General features: G+C 47.3%; 1 long non-coding RNA gene and 1 other non-coding gene across 2 annotated transcripts; both read right to left on the bottom strand.

The window, feature by feature from the left end:
* Positions 1-6,915: 6,915 nt before the first annotated feature.
* TRNAE-CUC (transfer RNA glutamic acid (anticodon CUC)) lies at positions 6,916-6,988 on the bottom strand. Its single transcript has one exon. It is a non-coding gene; the product is annotated as a tRNA-Glu (tRNA).
* Positions 6,989-8,265: 1,277 nt separating this feature from the next.
* Positions 8,266-16,258, bottom strand: LOC136793617 (uncharacterized). The gene is made up of 3 exons (XR_010839197.1): positions 16,212-16,258; positions 15,066-15,126; positions 8,266-8,689 (listed from the first exon to the last, which is right to left on the bottom strand). It is a non-coding gene; the product is annotated as an uncharacterized lncRNA (long non-coding RNA).
* Between the last annotated feature and the right edge of the window lie 1,882 nt (positions 16,259-18,140).

The following is an 18,140-nucleotide window of genomic DNA, read 5'->3' as shown; positions in this document are numbered from 1 at the left end:
AGCCTGGCAAACTGGGAGAGCTGGCAGCCCTCCAGGCCCCTGGCAGTGTGCAGGGAAGGTGCCAAAGTCAAAAGCAGATGCCTGAGTGAGCTGTGATTAAGGGAGCTCCAGAAGGAGAAGGGACAGGTGGGGCAGGCCCAGTGCCTCCCTCCTGCCAGACTGCTTCCAAGTCCTCACAGCAGGGGCGGGGAGTAGCTTTGATCTGAACCTTGGTGTGCTGGGCAGCCATGGGGAAGCCTCTTTTGGAAAGAAATGAGCAAAATGAAAATGACACAAGTGATATGATTGTCAGGTGCTATAAAAAAGGACAGTTCTGACCAAGACATCTGCTAATAACACTGGTGCTGTTAGCATCATCTTTATTGTATTAAATGGTGCTAATGGTTACTAAGCACCTACTATAACGCAGGCTGTGTTAAGCCTTATAGCCATCTTCACAACAACTTCAAAGAGATCAGTATCCTTACTAATCCCATTTTACAAAGGAGGACATATCTCCTCGGAAGCCTAAATGAAGGTCCAGGATGCCCTAAAACCGGGCAGTGTGCATTTAAAAAGTGGAAAGTGTTGGAGGTTGACTTGTGTCCTACCTCCCAAATTCATATGTTGAAGTCCTAACCCCTAGTGCCTCAGAATGTGGCTATATTTGGAGATGCGGTCTTTAAAGAAGTAATTAAGTTAAAACGAGATCATTAAGGTGGGCCCTAATCCAATATGACTGGTGCCTGATAAGAAGAGGAGATTAGGCCACAGACAGGTACAAAGGGAAAAACCATCTGAAGACACAGGGAGCAGATGGCCATCTACAAGCCCAAGAGAAAGGCCTCAGAACAAACCAAACCTGTCAACACTTTGTTCCTGGACCTGTCAACACTTTGTTCCTGGACTACCAGCCTCCAGAATTGTAGGAAACTAAATTTATGTTCTTTAAGCCACCCAGGCAGTCCAAGCAGACTAACATAGGGGGCAGGGGCCCAGGAACACCTTAAAGGAACCAGGCAGATCAAGAATGCACGACGCATGTGGTGCCCATGAAGGGGAGCCGACCACCACAGGCCTTGGCCTCGTCCTTGGCTGTAGGGAACCTAAGGACATCTTAGCATCCTCAGCTGAGCGATGAGGGTTTGCAGTTGTGCGGCAACAGTGCCATTGACGGGTGTCTTCCTTGACAGGATCAGGGCTTGAAATCAATGGGATGAAAACTGAAGTGTAAAGAGATGAAAACACTAGCTCTAAAACAAAGCAAAGACATCATAATCTTTCCTTTATACACCTTTATACACCAGACCTCCAGGAGAGGTGAGATCAAGGAGGCTGACCAGTATTTCCACTTGCTTGAGAAGCAAAACTGGTGCCACAGAGGAATTCACATTCTCACCTGAAATAGACCGGAGCCCAGAGGATGGACCCTCATGAGAAACACCGCTAGGATTGGTCAGTAACTAGGTCAGCAGTCACTGTGTCTAGGTTCTTGAGCTCTTCGAAGCAAATTAATCATTAAAAGGAAGAGACGAAAACGTAGTGTTGAAGTTTGGTTAAACTAAAATTGGTCTAGTCAGAGTGGAGTGGGGAAGAGGGTTTCAGGAATTCAATCGGCCCCCGATGCAGCTGCTGTAGAGACCCAAGTTACCCTGGAATTTGCAGTCGATATGGAAATTACCAGAAGTACAGAAGGAATGGGGGCTCCAGGTTACAGGGTGGGGAGGATGGAGATGGAGGAGTCAGGGAGAGGCATCTGAAACTTTTAAGAAAGCTGGATTTCTGTGTTGAGAATAGACTTTATTTTTTATTTTTTTTTGGCCAAGCCATGAGGCATGCAGTATCTTAGTTCCCCGACCAGGGATTGAACCCGTGCCCCCTGCGGTGGAAGTGTGGAGTCCTAACCACTGGACCGCCAGGGAAGTCCCGAGAGTAGACTTTAAGGTAGGTACAGGCTACTTGCACAAGGAGAAGGCTAGCCAAAGAAATAAGGAGGAGGTGCTTTGCAAACTGGGCTCTGAAGGAAGAAGGATCTGGAGCTTAAAGGACAGAGGAAGGTGCTTTTTCCCTTGAGAAGTGTGAGAGAGAAACTCAAGAAGTTTCAGCAGCAGGAAGTCCTCAATGAAGCATTTAAAAATTTCCCTGTGTCCTGGGATTTTAACGGGGAGGATCACTCGGTCAGATGTCTTTGGTGAGAAGTGGCGCTAACTAACAGAGACAGAGCTGACAGTAGTGGGCTGTGGAGTGAGCCAGGAGAATTCAGCAGGCGCCTTCCTGGGCAAAGGGGGAGTGGGGATAAAGGGTCGTAAAAGAGGCCTGCTGGATTTTCAATCAGACCTGGAGTGTCAAGTTGCAGCTCAAGTGATATCCAAATGTCTCGTATTTCTATTTGATCATTTCCACACTTAACTTCCAGCGAGCAGAGCTCACTCACCATCTGCACAATGTCAGGCCAAAGAAATAAAACCCAAGAGGAAATTGCACTCCAGTGCAGCATAATCGGTCCGATACGCCTGGGATATTAGCTGAGACATGTGTGTCTTCACTTATCTAAGTATTAACATCTTGACTGTTTCGAAGCAGGACGTTTCCCATTTGGTCTGGCCGAGAGGCAGCTCCAAAATCAGCCGTGAAGTGGCAGCTTTCCGGTCTCGCTGAACTCCTCTCCCCGGCTCCTACATCATATTTCTCCCCAGTCGCTGCAGATGATTCTCATGTGTTGACAGGTTATACGTTTCAAGACAAGACACCAGCGGGAGTCCGGGTCTGAGCAAGAACCAAACAGTGCAGCAGGGAGGCAACGTGAGATGGATGTTAAGTGACAGGGGCAGGAGGGGACCTGCCCCCTCTTCCCAGCCGGCTCTCTTCTTGGCCCTGCTGACGTGTCCTCTGCAGCCCACGGGCACAGTGGCCCATCTCAAACAAGTCACGTAAGCTCTTCAAACCTTAGTTTCTTCCTATGAAAAGCAGGCTCAGCAATGCCTACCTTGTAGGGTAGTAGGAGAAGCTCCAAACAAGCACCTGGCACACAATATCCACAACATCAAGAAATGCTTTGAAAATAATACTAATAGTGAACGCTTGGGAACTCCCTGGTGGTCCAGTAGTTAGGACTCCTCGCTTCCACGGCAGGGGGCAAGGGTTCGATCCCCGGTCGGGGAACTAAGATCCCGCAAGCCAAAGGGAGCGGCCAAAAAAAAAAAAAACTAACAGTGAACGCTTATATCATGCTTACTGCGTGCCAGGAATGGTCTTCATTTATATGTCTGATTTAATCCTCCACAACCCTGTAAGACAAATTCCATTATTACCTCCACTTTACAGAGGAGGACGGTAAGGCACAGAGGAGTTCTGTAACTTGTGCATGGTCACAGGGCTGGTAGATCTGGGATTCAAAGTCAGGCAGTCTGGCTCCAGAGCCTAGGTGTGAATAGATGAACGAGTGGATTAAGCAGCTGGTGTATTGGTGTACAGATGGACAAAGAACGTGGATCCCCATGAACTTCGGGAAGGGGCAGGTTATCTAAGCAGCACATTGATGACTTGCAGGCTGCAAGGTCCCATCCCAGCCCCATGGCGCTTAGGAACGCTGGTTAATCATCTAATGTTGCTGTGCAGTGGCCTCTCCGACTCCAAGCTAGAGGTGAAGGCTATCTCCCTTACTGAGACAGGGATAGTATATGCTATAATTTGGAAAGTTAGAACTGGAAAGGACCCAGAGATCTTTTCCAGTTCTAACTGGACATTTGAGGGAACTGAGGCAAGAGACAGGAAGTGACGGGCCCAGGGTCACGCAGTACCTGCTGAGACAGGAACCGCAGCCCAGTGCTGTTCTCACTCCACCATATGGCCTCTTCTTCGTGCCAGGAAAGTCCTATCTGAAGGACGGAAGAGCAATGACAGACAAAAAAAGCAAGCTTTTTTGAAGAAGAGTTGAATACACGAATACATGGCAGATTGTTTTACAATGGAAAGGTCTTCTTTTGTTGCAAGAAGTTTCTATTTATGTAAGTCTGGTGACATCGTCAGGCTTTGCCTCTCCTCTTGCCTGAAGGCTCAGGAAGATGCACAGACGCACGGAGCGAACCGAACACTGGTATGCGCCCTCCTCAGCCAAATGGGCCACTTGCTGTTCCCCAACTGGCACAGCCAGAGTGGACTTCCCGGGCTTGAGCCACTTGAGGGTGGTGGGTCAAGTTCTCGCTCCCACATCAGCCAGGCCTGGGTGTGATCCTCCATCCTCAGCTCATCAGGGTGTGACGTTTGGCAAGTACCCTAACAGTCTCCCTGACTCCATTTTCCATTTATCAAATGGGGAAATAATCCCCTCCTGTGGGGTTATAGAAATGAGATTAACATATGTACAGAAAGCATTTAGCAGAGGTCCTGGCACTCAGTAAATGGGAAACAGGACTGCCTCCCTGGAAGGTCTTATTCCACAGGCTGTTTTGATTTATGGTTGTTTGGGTTTACATCTTATCTCCCTCCTAAGGAGATACCCATCTTAATGGCAGGAGCTGGGCCAAGCTCATCTTTGCACTCCTGCTGCGCCCTGAGCCCCGCACAAAATCAGTGCTCGGTGAGCACACACTCAGTCGGAGTGAACTGGACACAAGCAGGATGAGTCCCCTGTAACCAGAAGCAGGGGTTACAGCTTTTGTAAAGAGCCTGTGCTGACTGCCATTCTAAATAAGCTTCAGAGGTTCTGGGTAGAAATGGAGAGTGGGGGATCGCTCATGTCGACTGAAAAAAAAAAAAAAAAAATGCACAACCTAAAATTTGAGAGTTCTGTTTTCATTCGGCAGACATTCTGAGGACTTCAAGCCCGGAACACAGCAACTCAAATAAGGCTGAGAAACTGCTCTGGAGGGGCAAGGGAGGAGCCAGGATGTATATAGGAGTTTTTGCAACAAAAGACCAGGTAGTCGGAACATCAAAAGATCACTGTTAATCAAAGACATCTCAAGTTAATGAATTCAGCGCTTTTCTATGTATGGGAAGGTACAAAGTCTGGGCTCATTGAAATCACTCCTTTGATATGCACCTCAGGTATCTGGGGGCCAGTATTCTGCACTTTCTCATCCTGAGTCTCCTCAGGGTGAACTGTCAGGGCAGCTGTAATGCGGTGGCTTGATGGCTGCAGTAGCCTTTGTTTACCGATACGGCAGGCGATATTTTAGTTCACACTCACAACTCTCATTACTAGTTTTCTCATGAGTAATAAACACAATAATGGTAACCTCCACCTACAGAGGACTTCAAATAGCCCACATCAAGTTCTTCACACCCTCTACCTCATGTCATGCTCACTGAGCTAGCCATCACTATCCCTATTTGAGGGAAAGGAAACCGAGGCTCCAAGAGATGACATCATCTGCCAAAGGTCAGATGGCAAGTGTACATCTGAGCCGGGGTTTGACCCCAAGCCTGTCTGACTCCCAAGTCCATGGTCTAAGCTCAGTGGCTGAAAAACTCCCTCCCACTGTCTGGCCCTGTGCCTGTTTCTATATGGCCGTCAAGCAAAGAAGTGTTTTTACACTTTTAAGTAGTTGGGGGAAAAATCAAAAGGAGACGTATTTTTGACACATGAAAATTATATGATATTCCAATTTCTGTGTCCATAAAAAAACTTTATTAGAATGCAGCTACATCATTTCATGTATGTATTGTCTGGCTGCTTTTGTGCTATAACAGCAGTGTTGGAGTATTTTCAGAAGAGACGATGTGTCCCTTAAAGGTTAACTATCTACTACCTGGCTCTTTACGGAAAGAGTTTGCTGACCCCTGCTCAATGCCATGGCTACCTCTTAAAGATAAACTTCCTGCAAAGAAAACATCCCTTTCCACAAAAGTACCGTTATAGAAAGGGCACCCGCTCCTGCAGCTATCAACATTGGTCCTAGACTCTGCCTTTCCCTATGCACGCCAAGCCAGCTCTGGGTTCTCACAGCTACCACCAGCTCCCGGTGCAATTCGAAAGGCAGAGCAGGGCAGCGTCTGGACTCCGCCAGGCAGGGACAGGCCGGAGCAAGCCTGGAAGGAGTGGGAAAGGGATTTAGACACAGAAGTCAGCCCGACTTCTTTAATACCTTCGCCCCCTTGATTCGTGGTTTCCTGCCACATCTTGTTCAGCTATGAACGTGCCCAGGCGCCAAGCAGGGACAGGCGGGCCAGAGCCGATGAAAGCACAGGGGCCCCATGCCTCACAACATTTTAGCTGGCTCCCAACTTGGAGGGACAGAGGCCCAGCTCAGAAGAACCTCTCTGGGGAGCCTCAGGCTATTCCCTCCCTGTCCTCCTCCGTTGCTCTATCCCCAACCTGACCCACGTGCCTGCGAAAAGCAGGCCTCTCCTTCACGCTGCATAACCACTCTGGGGGAGTCTACGACACCCTCTGCCCTTCCACTGCCCCCCTGGGGGGTGAGTTCCAAAGAGCAGATTTTGCTCTCTGTGGCACTCCTTCATTCAACAGGATATTTGAGCACCAGCTATGTCCACCTCTGTAGAGATATGAAGGAAGTAAAAGTAACGGAGGAGCTTTCTATTTGTTTCAGGATACAGATGCCCCACATGGAGAAGCTACAGAACAATCCGGGCAAATTCAGATCCCTGTACAAATGCTGGGTTCCAGTTATATATTTGGCATGCTCCAAGTGCTTTGACATCCATGCTTTTACTTAAGCCTCAAAACACTCCTGTGGTCCAGGCATCCTTACACCCATTTTACAGATAAGGAAACTGAGAATCTCAGAGTTTGCCTGATCAAATGGCTGTTAAGAGGTGAAGCTAGGCTTTCCATGCAGGTCTCACTGGTTCTAAAACATGTGCATCTTTGAAAAACGGGGCTACCCCCACGGGGTGCAGTTGGGTGCAGCATGGCAAAGGAAAAAAGTCTTTTTTTTTTTCTTTTTGGCCACGCGGTTTGTGGGATCTTAGTTCCCTGACCAGGGATTGAACCCGGGCCCCCTGCAGTGAGAATGCAGAGTCCTAACCACCGGACCACCAGGGAATTCTGAGGAAAAAAAAGTCTTAATTGAACACTTATATAGCAGCTGAAAGAGCACTGGACCAACAATCAAAAATTCTTCTAGGGCTTCCCTGGTGGCGCAGTGGTTGAGAGTCCGCCTGTCGATGCAGGGGATACGGGTTCGTGCTCCGGTCTGGGAAGATCCCACATGCCGCGGAGCGGCTGGGCCCGTGAGCCATGGCCGCTGAGCCTGCGCGTCCGGAGCCTGTGCCCCGCAATGGGAGAGGCCACAGCAGTGAGAGGCCCGCGTACCACAAAAAAAAAAAAAAAAAAAAAAAAATTCTTCTAGACCCAGCTATGCCTTTTAATTAGAGATATGCCCCTGGGTGAGATTTTTTTTTTTTTCCATCCCTGGGTCTCAGGGGATCAGTGAAACTACAGTGGAGAAGCTGGACCAAGTGATCTCAAAGCACTACTCACCTTCATTGCTTCTTTCTGTATCTACTTCACAGTTGCTGCACTTTGGCACAGGATTCATCATTTAGCTCTGGCCGTGAATTACAAGGCTCAACCCTAGTGCCTGTATCAGAACCTTAGAAAGACAGAGAAGCCCTCATAAACCTCAGATAGTTGAGCTATATGGGCTCATTTGGCAATGAGAAGGGAGTGGAAACGGGGTGATGGGGGCAGGGCAGGGGGCAGAATTCTAACCGTATGTCTTTTTCTATCGCCTTCCAATTTTCCCTCCCTGCCCATCACCTTTTAACTTTCTGAATCATGTAAAGGTAGTACTCACTCAAAAAAATAAATTGAAAAATGAACAAAAGGAGTTGATTTACAGAAAATTATTAACTCAAATACTATCGAGGTGAAATGTGGATATGGCAACAGCCATGAAGGTCCTGTGCAAGTGACTGGTACAGAGAAGCTCTGTCGCGCTCTGTCAGCACCCTGCCAATTGTGCCTTGGTCTGCTTCCTAGTAACTGACTGATTATTGATCACCTCTTAAATCTCATGAGCTGAACATAAAGTGGTAAGAGAAGAAAAAAACAGCAAGACAATTCACAGATTTTTAGATGGAGAAGAAGCTGAGAGAGCTTCTAACTCAGCGCCCTCACCAAACAAAAATTGTTGGGGATGGAAGGCTCAAGGCTTGTCAAGGCTCGTTGGCAGGACTAAGACCTCCCTAATCCCTGGGCCCTTGTTCTTTTGGAGGCTCTATCTCCCAGCAAGCATGTCCAAATGCACCCGCATTGAATAAATGTTGTTCGTATAATCTCTAAAGCATAACTCTAATTTTGCTTTTGAAGTGGTTTGACTCTTTTGTGTTTTTTTATTCTCTTTTAAAATTTTTATTATGTATTTTTGGCTGCATTGGGTCTTCGTTGCTGCGCGCGGGCTTTCTCTAGTTGCAGCAAGCGGGGGCTAATCTTCGTTGCAGTGCGTGGGCTTCTCATTGCGGTGGCTTCTCTTGTTGCAGAGCACGGGCTCTAGGCGCACGGGCTTCAGTAGTTGTGGCACGCGGGCTCAGTAGCTGTGGTTCGCGGGCTGAGACTCAACGAAGAGCCTCCGCGGCATGTGGGATCTTCCCGGACCAGGGCTCGAAGCTGCGTCCCCCGCATTGGCAGGCGGATTCTCAACCACTGAGCCACCAGGGAAGCCATGGTTTGACTCTTAGTCATGTAAAATGTATGGCTGCTTATGATTCCTGAGTATTTGAATAATTGTGTTCCCTGGGATTGCTGCAAAAAACGAAAACCTCAATAAAAGTTGTGTTTTCCTAGGAAAATCCTAAATTTCATAGTTAATGAAGGTGACGTAAGGACCAAGTTTTAATTAAACGTATATTCTTTGATCTTGCAATTTCCTTTGGTAACATCTTCGTTCATGACTTCAAAGTTTCCTAATGCCTGCAAAGCTCCTAAGTAACAGGCACTGTGGGCTGGTGGCAGCAGAGGTGGGAACCCACTCCCACTACCTTCCAAACCGCTGTACCCCCTGAGAACACTGGCACTGACAAACAGAGCCCGTCTCCTGCCCACTCCCACCTACACGGATGCTGCTGATAGTGCAGGTGATGGGAGCCCAGGGGGTCTATCCCCCCCCCCCCCGCCCCGGCATTCCTGAAATAACCTGCTGTGGAAGGGGCTGTCCCTCGCTCTTTCAGCACCTCCTTCCCATCAGCCCTTCCGGCAACTCCATAAATCATCGAGGCTCTGCACAAAATTCCCTTCCAAGGTTTCCCAGAAAGAATCACTATTAAGCAGAAAAAAAAAGGGAAGGGTGGTGCTTCTTAGAGGTTGACCCAGGCATGAGGAGGAGAAAGAAACCAAGAATTTAAGCTGGGGACTGCAAGCTGATCAATAACAGAGTTCTCAGGCTGCCTCTTTTTCATTTCCATTTGCAGTTGGGGGGTGGGGAAGGGGGAGAGCTTTGGAGTGGGGTTCGGTGCTGAGAATATACATATAAATGAAGATGATTTAAGGCTGGAAGCATCCAGATGACCAGGATGAAAAGCTTCCCAGGGCATAGAGTCACAACTTCTATTCTCTTTAGGGACCCAAGAGATGACTGCAGGGCAAGACAGAGTCTGAATCTGTCTGTTTTAACAGGATGTGGCAGCCCAGGGACTGCTATGTAACTGCCCCTACTCCTATACCTCAAACAGCACACAGGAGACAGAGGCACCCAATTAGATATGTATTTATTGTCCTTGGTATGTACAAGTATCAATGCATTATTCACCACCTGCATCTTTTATCCACTTAATTAAATCCTGTACTTGCTCAGTGCTTAGCCTGCGTCCCTCCAACACAGGCCCCATGAGGTCCCAGAAAGCACTGGTCTTCGCTTACTCCATGCAAATACAATAATAATAACATTAACAGCTAAAACTCATGGGCTTTTTTCTTGTGCCGGGTATTTTGCTAAGCACTCCATTCGTATCTCATTTAAATCTCAGAGTACCACACTGAGATAGGGATCGTCATTATCTCTGTTTTACAGGTGGGGAAACTGAGGTTTGGAGAAGTTAAATATCTTCCAAGAGCCAAATAGCTAGGGTCAGAAAAACCCAGGCAGTCTGGCTCAAGCCACTCTTTGAACCAGTCCCCTTCACGGCCTCATTAGCTGACATCTGACTGTTATTTCAGGTTTGCTGGTGACCTGTGCTCGTGCTAAGGGCTAAGATTAAAAACCCTCTACTGGACTCAGAGTGGTCACTCCTAAAGCACCTGTTCTCAGGGGCTCCATGTCCCCATTCTAACTCCACCTCACTCCCCCATGGCACTTTCCTATGGTGCAGCTGGCACTAGCTTAGCTTTGCATACCCTCTCTCCTTTGAGTCTCACGGCCTCGCTATGAGGTGGGCAGGGCAGGCCTTTTATCCCCACTCAACACAGGGAACTGGGCATAACAGGGATGGAGAGACTTGTCAAAGGTCACTGCAAGCATTCGGTACAGCTGGAATTCTAGCGCAGTCTTCTAGAGCCAAAGCCACCTCCTATTGCTGGTACTACATCTCAAGGTCATGATGAGGAAGGGAAGGAGACTCTCTAGGGTCCTTGGTTCTCTGGCTTGTCCTCCTCTCACCAGAGGTCAGAAAATAGCTCTCTGGGATTCTCCAGAATGACTGACAACGGTGATTCCCTCCCAGTCAAGACTCTCCCCTTAATTATCTGTTCCTTCGGGTTATGCAGTTCCCCCAATTGGTCTTATGCTCAAAGCACAAATGTGCTTTTACTCTCCCAGGGGAGAGTAACACAGTAGCTTCCTAATTCTTTCATGTTGAGAGAGTTCACAGTCCCTTTGCGACAGAAAGGAGCCCACTGAGCTAAAAGTGAGGCAAGGCGACGGGTAAAGGAGACGGCAGAAGGGAGGTGAGGACTGTAAGTCGTAGAAAACTCCTCTAGAGTTTTGCCAAAGTTGGTCCAGCACACTGCAGACAGACTGCTGAGTTCAGGGAGTGGGGGCAGGAGGCCTCCATCTTCTCTTTGATCTTCTCTTCTGCTCTCTCTCCCTCACACTCATTCTTGTTGATCTGGTGGTGTTAAAGCGTGCCAGGATTCAAGAGGGGGTTCAGGTGATCAGGGTGGGGTTCATGGGGCTTTCTTGAAGGAAGGTCAGAGGCAGTCTGGCTCTTAATGAGGCAAATTATTCACCAGAGTCTTTAGAGTCAAAGGAATAATCCCAAAGACTAAATTCTCAAAGAAGTTCATCATTTTTCAGCACAGCTAGCTTACCAGTTACCTTATGCGACCTTGGACAGATGGCCTATCCTCTCCAAACTCAGTTTCCTCAACTGCAAAATGAGGCTAGAAGAGACCTACCTCCTCAGGATTGGGTGAAGATCAAATGAGATAATCTAAGTTCTTTGTCAACTCTAAGCCAACAGAGAGATGTCATTATTCCTCATTCACTAATCACCTTTACCCCTAATTGGCTGTTGTACACAAAGTGAGTACCAGAATCTGCCATTAAATTGTTTTATTGGAAGAGATAAAAAGGCAACACAAACTGAAAAAAAGGTTAGCATCAGAGAGCAGACAGTCCTGGACTGAAGTCAACAGCAGCCTTGACAAGGAAATGCCAAGTTCTCTAACCTTTGCACCACACCTCAAAGGGCATTGGCCCCTGACTCACAGGTAACACAAATATTTTTTACTCCAATGTATTTCTTCGTTCAATACACTCATCCTGTTTCCCTGGGTCCTCTCCACATTTATCAATATTATGACTGCCTTTTAAATAGTAACCTGAGTGGGATAAAAATATCACAGTCACTTATTTAAAATGCCAGCTTCTGGGTTCCATACCTAGAGACTCTGGGGTGAGCCTCACAATGGGTGACCCCAGACCCATTCTTTCAGACCCTCTGCATCGGTTTAGTTAAGTCCCAAAGGGCACAGACTGTGTCATTTAACTACCCAGAATATCGTCAGTGCCCAACACTCAGAAATGATGCTTGCTAATAAACAAGAAACACCAGGAAGTCTGAACACTTGCTTCTTAAAAGACGTAACACTTTGTCCCCGGTATCATTTCACAACTTCAACCAGTTGCATAATTCCCACCCCTCCTTAAGAATGAAATTCCAGCCACGTCAGTTTTCCTGTAATGAACTTTTCTGACACCCCCAGGCTGGATTAAGTGGCCCTCCGTTGTGGTTCCACAGCTCCCAGACCAGACCAGCACTTACCTTATATTCTATGTCAACTTAACTGCTAATCTTCCCACCACTAGTAAAAAGTTTGCCCCCTTCCCTGAGGACAAGTGCTGTGTCCCCTTCTCTTTTGTGTTTCCACAATCTAGACTGGTGATCAGCAATAAATCAGCAGTCGTTAATGAAATGAACCACAAAGGGTATGGAATGGGATGGGACAAGTGGCAAACACTTTGAGATGGAAGAGGCGTGAGAACCCTCTGTGATGTTCTAGTACAAGGACCCTCTCCTCCTAGGATGAGCCACATGACTCTGTGTCGTTTTCAAGGACTGGAGATTTTTTTATCTTGTCTGTGGTATGGGGGTTTTGAGAAATTATTTCAAGGAGTGGACATCAAGAGATGCTCCTTTTAATGCTGTGGAAGTGTCTCAGTTTTTCACACTGATTTTGACATCTTGAAGGAGCTGTTTCAATTAGCTCTTATCAGAGGATCACTCACTCTAAGCTTCTATTTGCTTATTGTAGCAAATTGTCATAAATTGTATTACTTTTCACCCATGTCTGGTTACCTCCTGTAAGGGGATCATGCTTACCCACACTGTGGAACTCCATACGGCCATGTGACTTACTTTGGCCAAGTACTGTGGGCAGAAGTGAACAGAAGCACCTCCAGATGAGGCTGTTAAGAGTAGTTTTAGGCTTCAGATGCCCAGGTCCCAGAACAAAGATAATGATAGAAGCAGAGCCCCAAGTGACCCACAATGGACATAGAGTGTGGGCAAGAAATGAACATTTTTTTGCTGTAAGCCCTGGCATTTAGGATTTGTTACTGCCACATAACCTGGCGTTTCTTGGCTTGTGTCCAGATACCCACACGTCCCCTTTTTTTAATCAATGAAAATGTTCACACACAACTAGCTCGTTTTGTAATTTTAAGAAATATATTTCTTTTTTTTTGGCCATGCCGCGTGGCACGTGGGATCTTAGTTCCCCAACCAGGGATCGAACCCGGGCCCAAGGCAGTGAGAGTGCCGAGTCCTAACCACTGGACCGCCAGGGAATTCCCAGAAAATATATTCCTTAATATATACCTCTGTGGGTCTCAGTTTCCATGTCTGTAAAGTAAGGGAAAGAATAATAACATAATAATAATATCAAATGTTAATTAAATGCTTATCATGTGTCAGGCTGAGTACTTTATTTATTTATTTATTTTTTGGCTATGCAGCATGCCAGATCTTAGTTCCCTGACCAGGGGTTGAACCCATGCCCCCTGCCGTGGAAGCGTGGAGTCTTTAACCACTGGACAGCCAGAGAAGTCCCAGGCTGAGTACTTTAGAAAAAGTATCTCATTTTATCCTTACAACAACCCAATGAGGTAGGCATTATTATTATTACTATTATCATTATACAGACAAGGGAACAGAGGCCTGGAGAGGTTAGGAAACTTGCCCAAGGAAATAAAGATACTAAGAATAATCAGTGATGGAATGAAATGATCTGGCAGCAGAGCCTATTCTCCTGACTTCTGTGCTGTATCTGTGGGGTCATCTCTAAGATCCTGTCCATCTGGGACCCACTAAGACTCTGTGACATTGCCTTATGGTAACAACTGCCCTAGGTCTTCAATTCTGAAACCAAGACCCACTTCCACCACTGCCCTTCTCTTGCAGGTTTATGAAGATCATTTGTGCTGTGCTTTGAACATCTTGGAGGAAGCCACCAGAGAAATGGAGGGGATGCCCCAGGCCACAGAGGAGGATGTGCCTCCCCTGGATACAGGGTCTGCTCCAGTTACTTTCCTCTCCAAAGTTGCTGCCTTGTTGTGTGAGAAATGTGCCACCAAAGCAGAAAGCCTTCCTGCTCTTGCCGGCAGATTTTTATAGAGACATGGAAATCACTTACTGGAGAAATGGTAGCCAGGGAGGGGGCTTCCTCTGGGGGAGGCCGGGATGAGGAGGTGTGGCCTCATTGTGTGGCTCTGGACTCAGGTTTGCAGCCCCAGGTCACAGGGAATTTTGTTCATTTTATCCTACTAATCCTCACAACAGGCACACCTCAGCCCCCTAAGAAAGGAGCAAGGCATAAGAATGTTCCCTAGTGGAAGCCCAACTCCTTTCACAGAATGACACTGGAGGAACACACACAGACATCCCATATCTTGAGCCCAGTGAGACCCTGCAAGGAACCTGCATCCATTTCCCTTCTTCTCTTAGGCAGAAAGGCTGTTTTGAGGAGACATTTTCATTCTCTCTTGATGACCTGGCTCTAGAGATTGAAAAAAGCTCAAGGGTCCAACTGACCTGAAAAGAAACTGGTTCCTTCAGAAGAACACAAATGCCAAACTAAGGGCCTCCAGAGTCTCTCAGCCAGAGGGCAGTAATGAAGCTCTCACCCATAAACCTGTCCCTAGAACAATCCTGAACTCCTTCCAAGGCTCTTGCAGACTCAATCCTGGGGTCTTGTCATGGAAAAGAGCCCAGAAGTAGACTCTTGGCTCTGTCATTATCTAGTTGTATGACCGTGGGCAAGCCACTTGACTTCTCTGGATCTGCATCTCCTTCTCTGTGAACGATGGAGTTGGATGAGACAACCTCTAAGTGTGCTCCCAGCAGTATGATTCCAGGATGCCATGGGGTCCGTGGTTCTGGGACCAGATTGGCATAACTGTCTTGTCTGACCATTAGTAAGAATGGCATCGTTGGTTTACCTCCTCCCATCCACTCCACTCTAAGTGTTACTGGAAGACTGGTGTCTCTTAACTTCTGTCCCTCTACCTACCTTCCAGCCACATCTAACTCTCCTCCTGTCCCCACTACCAGTGCGTACAACCTGTGGTGGGAAAGTACAGATGGATGCCACCAGAGGTCATCAGCCACTTTGTTTTGACCCTCAGCAGCTCTGGCAAAGGACTCGGCAGAATTGCTGTTGGGGTGTATATGAGGATTTCACTCACCTGCCTTCTCCTCATCTTCCGTTAGCTGAGTTCACAGATATTTGGTTCCATTTTGGCATCCCTAAGAGTAGAGTTGCAGCATGAGAGGGACAAGATGGATTTTTTTAGGGCCCTAAGCAATATGATGTGAGTAACCCCTCATGTTTTTCTACGAGAAAGAGTTCTACCAACGGCTGATGGTCAATGACATCAGCAAATCAACCCCCTGCTCAGGCTCCTCTGATCACAACTCCAGTGCCCCCTCATTCAGATGCTCTTCACCATGCCTTCCTTTGGGCAACTAAATTCTTACTCCCTCCCCTGCAGCCGAGTGTCCTGCAGTACTCCCCCCCACCCCACCCCCAGCTGATCTGGGCCCTAACTCACTGGTGCTGACTCAAAGAAAAGCAGACCCCTCAGGCAGCCGGAGGGTGGACCTGGGCCAGAGCCTGCAGGAGTGGGCAGGAGGGCAGGCACAGGCGGGAAACCCATCAATCAGCCTGTCACCAGGTCTTTGCCGATCCCCTCCCCCACCCCCTACCAGGACTTGGTCCCACGCTGAGCCGCACAGTGGGGTCCCAGAGACGGAAGGGGAGAAGACAGGAGTCTTTATTTTGTAGCAGCTGAAGATGTAAAGATGGAGCTCATTCTTTTTGGGGGCCCATCCCCAAGTGTGCTAACCCACCGTCACTCACAGGAGGAAGGTCTGAGTACTGCCAGTAAAGGCTGCCACAGTGGAGTTTAGGGAAAGGGGCAGCCAGGATAGTTTTGAATCTGTATTTGTAAAGTTTTAGACATAAGAGTGAGATAATGTCAGTTGTTTATAAGAGAGGAAGCAAATGGAAATTATGAGGAGCGTTTAATGCCCTCAAATCGACACCCTTGGTGCTACCATCGCCACCGGCCCCCCCTTTTCTCTCCTACAGACTTGCTGGGTATGGGGTAACTCCTCTGAGTTAAAGCACTGTGTTTTTAAAATGTCCCTGCTAAAATGAATCAACTATGCTACTCTGAGTGTCTTTTTAACCCTGTTAGTACCCAGGATTGCATTTGCAGAGTGGGAATACAGGACCATAAAAGATTCACAGAAAAGTGACTTTGCGATGAGGAGGATAAACTTTAGAACCCCAGAGCCCTAAGCAGTGAAATCGTGACTCAATGACTTACCTTGTGTAACTGAACTAGGGGCAGTTAGTGAACTCCTTTGAGGCTTAGTTTTCCCATCTAGAGAAGAGGAGTAAAGCAGCAACCCCCACGGAGCCTCGGTAGGAGAGGCACAGCACTAGCACCGCACAGGCACTCTGCAGGCACTGAGTAAAGACGAGAATGGGGAGAAATGAGCCCGTGGGCAGGGAGCGCCAGAGGAAACGGCCCTTTCTCGCAAAGCACACCCAGGGCTCCCTCTGCTGTCTAGTCTTTACACCCATCTTCCTGCATCAAATCCAGCGTGCCCAGGGTCCTGGGTCTGGGGCGCAGAAGGGGCACGTGCCCTAATGTAATCAGTGGGGTCCTGTTTGCACTTTGTTAACATTATTTCTTGAAAGCTTTCTTTCCTTTCCATTCTGCTGTTCCTCCCCTAATTGTATGCCTTTGTCTCAGGCCTAGGGTGGCCCTCCCCTCACCAAAATCCTCCACAATATATCACTCGCAAAAAAACCTCAGTCTCTTTAATCTATAAAAAGAAAATGTTCTCTGAAGTTGAAGCCAGTAAAATAACAGAGTTAAAGTTCGATAACGTAACTCCTAGGTTCAAAGATCATCCTTTTTCCACATTATCACCTCTCTCTGAAGTGTGTGACCTTAAACTTAACATTTAACTTCTCTAAGCTTTTTCCTCATCTGTAAAATGGAGGAAACAACTGTATTCATGCCATGAGCTTGGTGTGAGGAGAAAGGGAGACAATGAAGGAGCCAAGGAGACTCGACAACAGAAAGGGCACAGTCAATACCTGCTATGATCTTAAAGCACAGGGCGTTCAAGTAGCTGAAGCAAGTTAGGTGCTTAGAGTGGAAACAGAACATGAAAACAGATAAGACTGGAAAGGTCAACAGGAGTCAAGTCCTGAAGAGCATTGGAAAATATGGTCCCACGGTCACCCAGCGCAGGCTGTCGTGAGGATTACATGAGTTTATACGGGTCAAGCCCCTAGAACACGGTCAGGCTCACCACAAGGCGCATGTGTCAGGTACTCCTGATAAAACCCTCCCGCTACTAATCATGACTTACGACGAAAGCAGGGCAGTCTGTGAGCAGAACAGCCTTGGGTCGATGAGTTAAGGAATAGTTGCTTGAAGGAGAAAAGACTTAGAAAAAAGAACATCAGGAAAGAGAAGTGAAGACCCACGTCAACCCTGTAATACTGGCCTTTGAATTTTAACAAATTACACCATTTCATGTGCACGTGTGCACACTCATGCGTGCGCGCGCGCGCACACACACACACACACACACACACACACACACACACACACACAGAGCTCCCTCTCAACAGAGAGAAGCCCCTCTCCTACTGGCTCCCTGTCAAGCCATACCTCCACCACTCGGCAACCTGTTGGCTCTGCCCAGTGGTAGCGCCATTAGGACATCTCCCTGCGTCAGTGTAATCTTTTGACCTGCTTTTGGGGGGGGGGCATGCTCTCACTTAGGTTCGCCCACTGGTTTGTGTCTTCATTGCTCTAGTTACTCAATTGGAAAGCCCAGTGTTTTTGACAGTGTATTTATTTAATACTTCCCTCCTGTACTGACCTTCTGAAAGGGGAAAAAAAAATTCTTGAAGACTCTGAAAATGTGGTTAGAGACCTGAACACCCTAAGTTAGACAAATGGTTGATAAATAAAATCTTATTCAATTAAATGCATTATCACTACAGAAGAGTTTTGTTTTTACAACTGGTAAAAATAATTTTTAGTATTATTAACAAAATGAAAATACTAAATTAAAATGTTCTCTTCAAACTAGCAAACCCTAGAAAATACACCCAAGTTCATCTTAAATATATATTAGTGGGTTGTTTGGGCCAAAAGACCTGTAATTATTAAATCCTTTGGTCTCTTTCTTTACTTAGTCTGCTTGGTCACATGATGATATTATGGAAA

The sequence above is a fragment of the Kogia breviceps genome, chromosome 2, assembly GCF_026419965.1.
Source record: "Kogia breviceps isolate mKogBre1 chromosome 2, mKogBre1 haplotype 1, whole genome shotgun sequence".
Lineage (NCBI taxonomy): Eukaryota > Metazoa > Chordata > Mammalia > Artiodactyla > Physeteridae > Kogia > Kogia breviceps.
Note: the sequence above shows the minus strand (reverse complement) of the source record. Positions and strands in the feature narration are given on the sequence as shown.